Genomic DNA, 6730 nt, shown 5'->3' with positions numbered 1-6730 from the left:
TGGGGCTGTGGTGAGCAGCACTTTCCAGTCTGAACTCAAAGTCAGGGCATGGTTCTCTATGTTCACACTTAAATCCCAAGTCCCATTTCCAGGCTGGGCTCCCGGAGCCTGCCCAGCCCCAGGAATGCTCCCTGGGAGCTTTCTAGGTCAAACAGTTATTTTTTTAGAAGAAACACTTCAAACTAAAACTCTGCAGAATTTCCCCCGAGGTTACAGAGTTTGTTTAGGCTTCTCCAAGCAGAGGACCTCAATCACTGGGAACTGCAAACCTCCCCCAGACGTTCATTCCACTCCCCTCGCAGGCACAGCCCCATTTCCATGTTTATACAGCAAACAACAACACCAGAGCTGCTCCCTCCACACATCAGTGTCCAAGGGAATGGCAGAGCCAAGCCAGGAAGAGCAGCAGGAATGAGGAGTCCAGAGCAGGGAACCCACAGCAGTGGGCACAGGGAGATGGTTGGATTGATGATCATAAAGCTCTTTTCCAATCTAAATTATTCCATGATCCCACAAGGCCTGGGAGCTTCTGTCCAGCCCCTTGGCAAGTGCTGCATCCCTGGAGAAGGATGAGGAGACTCCGTGGGAGGAGGTTACCAGCGGATCAGGAGGAGGATGAGGGGCAGGGATGAGGGAGAGGGCAGAGGGGCAGCGTGGGCCACATCTTCCTCCCATCCTTAAATGCAAAACATTCCTCTGACCTCCTGATTTTCCATCTAAAAATAACCCATCCTCAGTGCGAGGGGTGGCTCAGAGAACCACCATTTATCACACCAAAGGCAGGGTTGGGGATGTGCATTTGAGGTCAAGTTTGGACCCTACTCAGTGAGTTCTAAAAGAGCTTTTTGGGGGCAGAGAGACCTCAGGGCAGGATTTGAAGGTGGATTTTGGTCTGGAGAAGGTCACCTCCATTCTGGACCCATTTGATGTTCAGTGGTTGTGTCAGTGCAATTTGCACTTGGGTGTCCTTGGCGCCAGCCAAACCTTGGGCCAGGTTCTCCACAAGCCTCTGCTCCAAAATCCATGGAAATCATCATTAAAGCAGCTGAGGAGTGACCTCAAACTTCCACAGACATTTCTGCTTTCCAGTGAACATTGGCCTGGTCGAGCTGCTGCCTCTTCCAGGATTCTGCTTCCTGGACTCATCCTCTCGGAGCAATTATCCCACTGTGGATCTGCCTGTGCAGAGCTGGCTTTCCAGTGGGGAGAGGAGCTCTGGGCGGAAGGACTGGAGGCAAGTCAGAGCTAGGAAAGCAATCAATTGTTCGTTAATGGAGTTACAGTAAAGATGTTATCCAAAACCACCGTGGCTGCCTAATTATTCATAACATCCCTCTGGAGATTCTCCTTTTGGCAAACTGTGAATCTCCGCTTTGTTGCCACAATAAAAGCAGTTTCAGGGCTGTAAATGAGAGGGTACAAATTACCATGGAGCCCCTGACAATATGGCAGCTCCCGAGCCTTGGATTACATGGTAATTTCCATGCAATATCCAGGTTATTACATGGTAAGTGCCATGTCATTACAGGCTAAATGAATGATTATCACCCCTGCTTGACAAATTCACCTGACAAATTTTCCTCCCTCCCTGGTCTCTGGGATGTCTGCAGGCAGGATGCTGTTTCCATGAGGAACAGCATGGTTGGAGTGGGTTCTTGCACTCCTGGATTTTGCCAGTCCCACCTGAGCTGTGCCTATGGACAGTGCAGGGTTGGATGGGATGTGTAAGGCTGTGACCCACCTCTGTGTGTGTGCTCCAGACACAAAATATTGATGGGAATTTTGGAATATCCATGCCACTGGAAACAGCTTCAAAGTTCCCAAAGAGAACAGAAAAGCTCCAGTGCAGCTGAAGGAACTGTTTGAAACTCCTGAGTTAACAGGAACACAAAATAATTTCCAGTCTTCTCTCAGCTCTATCATTTCTGTCCCGAATATTCCAAAGCTTCAAGGAAAAGACCTTGAAGACCATCAGGTCCAACCATCAGCCCAGCACCACCCCCATGTTCCCCACTAAACCACATTAATTCCCACATCCACATGAATTTTGAACACTTCCAGGGATGATGGGGGGCTGGCCATTGTTTTCTCCTGTCCCTGCCCAGGAAAGAATCCCCAATCCCTCTGCAGAGTAACGAGCAATGCCCATTCTGATACTGTTCCTAATAATCACCATGGATAAAATTGCTGCCCCATTGCTCTGGCAGCATCCCAGGGCAGGCTCTGCCAGCTCCCTGGCACCGTGACACACGGGCTCTTCCCGTGGTTGCCGATGCTGCTGCAGCAGCTCCGAGGGACAATTAGGCTTCATCAGGCAGCGCTGACATTTAGCATTAACCCCCCCTCCCATCTCCTGTCTGAATTTCCTTGCTCGCCTTTCAGAGCAAGAAATAAATGGTGCATTAGAGAGAAGGAGAGAGAGATGAGCTTTATTAGCTGTTTATGGAAGAAATTAAAATTGCTCATTAGTAACCACGGCACCGGCAGTGCCCCCCTCCCTGGCAGAGCCCCGATGGTTCCGTGGGGAGCACTCGCCTCGTATTTATTTGGGCTGGCACCTGCCCGGCGCCTCCCTGCCCTTCTGCAGATGGGCACGGCGGGACTGCGGGGAAATGTCACCGTTCCTTCCCCCGCCAGAGTCACTGCTTTCCCTTCCCGAGTCGCTCCTCCTGCTCGGCAGTGGCTGTGGCAGCTCGGGATGCTCGGCTGTGCCGCAGAGCAGCCTGAGCTCGCCGCGCTTTGGTGGAGAGGATGCGAGCGGCAGGGAGGTGACCTGGTGGCCGTGCCATTCCGGGGTGTGCCGCAGCAGCTGGAGCAATCCCGGGGCTCAGCACGGTGGAGGGGTGGCTCTTCCCCTCCATCTCTCACCTCCTGGGCAGGCGAAGGTTCCACGTTTTCATTTCATGCTGGTAACTGTTCTGACACAAGAGCTTCTTCACAAGTTTTGGGGCTGCGTGGAGCCGGCTCAGCCAGCTCTGCCCGTGGCCAGCTTGGCCTCCTGCTCCTCTTTTTCCTCCTTTCCCCTCTCCATGCCCTCCTGCCCTTCCCAGCCCCACCGTGCTCTGCCCACCGAGCAGCCCGTCCTGGCTGTGCCGTGACCCCGCAGGGGGACCCGGCTGTGCCGCGCCGGTGGCACCGGGGGCAGGCGGGAGGAAGCGGGGCCAGGAGCACTTCAAAGGCTCTGTATCTCCTCACGCAGCTGCCATAAAAAACAATCCAGGTTTCCGCTGCCGAGTCCCGCGTTGCCCTCGCGAGGGACATCTCTGGGGGCAAACGGATAAATCTTTCATCTCCTCGCTCTGGGTTTTATTAAATGCCTCGCACATCCATGGAAAACGCAGATTGCTGATAAATTTGGGACGGTTACGGGAGAGGCAGATGGAGATTAACTCACTGAACTGACTGGAAGTTGGTTCTTTCCATGAAGATGTAGAGCTCTGGGATGTGCAGACACCAAAAGGCACAGCCTGGGAGAGCACTGAGCCCACCTTGGGAAAGGTGCTGCTCTCACACCCTCCTGGCTCAAAGGTTGGTGCAGCAGAAGCTTTGGAAAGCTCAGGATCATGCAAAGGGTGGTTAACCCTGGTGCAGGGAGCTGGGGGGTCCTGCCCAGAGCAGACACAGCTCAGGGAAAGGATGGCACCAGGGCTCTGCATCACCTGGCCCCACCCAAGGTGGGCTTCAGCAACACCCCTGCTCCCCATCACCCCCCGTATACCTGTATGGATATTCCTGGGTGATCCCTGGGGATACTGCATGGATGTGGGTGACAATGATGTCTCCTCACTCAAAAATGCTCAGGCAGAGCTACTGTGATTGCCACAGCTGAGAGGGAACCAGGCGTTTGGGGAATGCAAGACTTGCTGCTCACATGGAAGGTGTGGGGTGTTTCATTTTCCCTGAGCTCTTCAGGGGATTTCAAGTCCCACTGAAAGGGCTGAATGAATTTGCTTAATCAACAGCTGCACAGGCTCCAAAGAGTCCTCAGACATCTAAAATTGGGCAGCAACAGCAGAGAAATAGCATCTTTTGCATATCTGGGATTGAGGAAGGCAGAAAGTCACGGGACAAAGCTGTAGCAAAAGAAATGTGTGGGTTCACAAGGAGCAAGGCTTTCTCCAGCCTGGCAAGGTGACTTCACATGTGGAGGCTCCATCCCAAAGGTCTCCCAGATGAATTTGGGCAGCCATAGAGGCTGAGATGGGGACAGCTCATGCTGCTGCTTGAGGACAGAGCCAGCAAACATAGCAAACAGCTGCCCCAAGATATGAGATGAAATAAAATCGGGAACAAGAAGCTCAAGAATGAACTTCAAATGCCCTTTGGGGTAGCCAAGCACTTGGGGCTGTTCTAATCAGTAACCTCCCCATTCCCCAGCCGCTGCAGCAAGCCCTGCTAAGCAGACAGATTTTCCATTAAGCCTGGAAGAAATGGCAAAGTGCCTTAATGAATGTCAGAGTTAATACCCCGTTTGTTATAGGCTGCGACTGCAATGTGATGGGTTTATAAAGCCGGCCCCTCATTACCCTTATCAATATTATTCTTACTCAGTTCCCGTCTGCAGGCCAGATCCCCATCCAGCCTTTGGCTGCGGCTGCTTGACATGGGAGCTGGCTGCCTGAGGATCTGCAAGCCATCCTGCACCAGGGCATTTTCAAACCAGTAAAAAAGGGAATAAAATCCAAGAACGAAGGCAGGTTGAGCGTATAAAGCGTGTGTCTGAGCTAGCGCGCGGTGAGAGGCATCGCTGCAGCCGCTGCGGCTCTGATTGAAACCAGACTCAGGAAAGAAGGGCTGTAAACGTTTTTTCACTGCCTGTCCTAAGAAATTTATGTCTCACCCACTCCATCATCTCCTTCAGGGCTGCCTTTTTTTGCAGCTGTCTTCAGAGACCATCGGCTGAGCCCCTTTATGAAGTCCAGTCCATGATGTCACCCGGAACCATAACTCACTCACCTCCCTGGCTGGGCTCTGCACGGGGGTGCCCCATAAATAACAGCCCAGGCCAGGGGGAAGCCTGCCCTGCTCGAGGGAAACCTTCCTGACATCGGAAGGGAAGACAGAGGGATATGCACACGGGGCAGGGGGACCCAGAGTGGGGTTTGATGAACACAAAACCACAACTGTGCAGAGCAAATGGGACGGGAAAACTGCTGATGTTGTGTCCAGCAGAACCTGCTCAGGAGAGGCCAAGGTGAGCCCCAGCTGCCTGGGCATCCATTAAACCTTCCAGGGCTCTGCCTCCTCCAGAGAAATCCAAACCATGTGCTGGAGTCTCAGCCCAGAGTGTTGTTTGCTGCCTGGGATTAAAATGACTCAGCAACTGGGATGGGTCCATCCTTCAGCATCACCCAATTCACGACTAAAATGTGCTCTGACTTTGGGATGTTTTTGGGCCCCACATCCTAGTGGAGTGTCTGCTCGCCCATCACACTTCTCGAGGCAGGTGTCCACATCAGAGAGCACCAGGCCCCCGCCAAGGCCCATCGCCACGGTGGGGAAGCCGAGGGTAATTGTTTCATTGTGTCTGATAACATGTGGTTTTGCCATATTTATAATCCAGCGCTATTAAAAGGGGAAAAAAGAGATCAACTCAAAATCCCTCCACTGCAGTTGGCTCTAATTGTCCCTGTCCCACCACTTCCCCCTTTCCCAGTCCTGTTTGTGGGCTGTTTTGGCAGCAGAGCCAAAGCAGGAATGAGCTGTTGGGATGAAGTTTATCCTTCGGTGGGATGGCCTCGCTGGGAAGGACTGAGTGCTCTCGGTTTTCCTGGGAAGCCTGGGCTTCATCTGTTTGGGAGCAGAGCCCGAGGAGTGCCACCTCCCTGGGACACCTTCACTGCTGTGCTGGAGTCACACCAAAGGTAAGTCACGACCTTCTCCCAGGAATTTCATCGATTAATGCCCCTGGAACTCTGCAGTAAACTGGGCTGGCCCTGGCAGCTGGAAAAATGCACAGGCTGAGAAGAAAGAGCTGTTCTCACATCTCCTGCATTTCTTCTCTTCCACTTGTGGATTTGCAGATTTGTGGTCCCCAGACACTTGTTGAACCACAGAAGTCCCCTCCCTGTGATGGCTGTTGCCAGGAAAATAAACAAGCAGAAAGACTCCAACAGCATCTGCAGGACATCCCCTGTCCTGAGCCACACATTCCAGAAAACTTTGGAGCTTTGGAGGGCAGGAGCAGGTCCTGACTGCTTGGTGGTGTGGGCCATGTTCCAGTGCCTGGATCTGTGCCACACAGACAGTCTGTCCCACTGAAACATCCTCGGGGACTGGGAATGCTGTGCAGCCATTCCTCAGTGCCTGGGCATCTGGTGGAGTATGGGATGCATCCAGGGATTTGGTTCTGAGCTGGAATTTATTGCCCTCTCCTTCTCCTTTCCTCTCCCCACTAGATACAGAAGTGGGGGAGGGTGATGGTGTCTTTTTTCCTTTCTTTCCTCCCAAACTGAAATTAAAACCAGCCAAAAGCCCACCATGATGGGAATGTCTTTGAGCTGGAGTGTGCTCAGAGTGGCCACACAGGTCCATGGGATGGATGTTCCAGGCACTGGTGGATGGACCTTTCTCCCACACCAAAGGATAATATTTGTGGAAAGGGCTCTCCCTAAACCCCCACAGTCTTCTCAGGCTTCTCTTTCTCCTTTTTTTATATTCCAACTTGTGCTCGAAGCCCTCGAAACCACTCCAGCAGAGCTTGCCCATTATCCATGGAATGGAGAGGAGG

The 6730-nt window shown here is 52.7% G+C and overlaps 1 long non-coding RNA gene across 1 annotated transcript; it reads left to right on the top strand.

The window, feature by feature from the left end:
* The first annotated feature begins 4959 nt into the window (after positions 1-4959).
* Positions 4960-6472, top strand: LOC146437526 (uncharacterized). Its single transcript, XR_014852338.1, has 3 exons — positions 4960-5194; positions 5657-5864; positions 6024-6472. It is a non-coding gene; the product is annotated as an uncharacterized LOC146437526 (long non-coding RNA).
* The last annotated feature ends 258 nt before the right edge of the window (positions 6473-6730 follow it).

Source organism: Lichenostomus cassidix, chromosome 4A, assembly GCF_008360975.1.
Source record: "Lichenostomus cassidix isolate B80296 chromosome 4A, HeHo_3.0, whole genome shotgun sequence".
In the NCBI taxonomy this organism is placed as follows: Eukaryota; Metazoa; Chordata; class Aves; order Passeriformes; family Meliphagidae; genus Lichenostomus; species Lichenostomus cassidix.
Note: the sequence above shows the minus strand (reverse complement) of the source record. Positions and strands in the feature narration are given on the sequence as shown.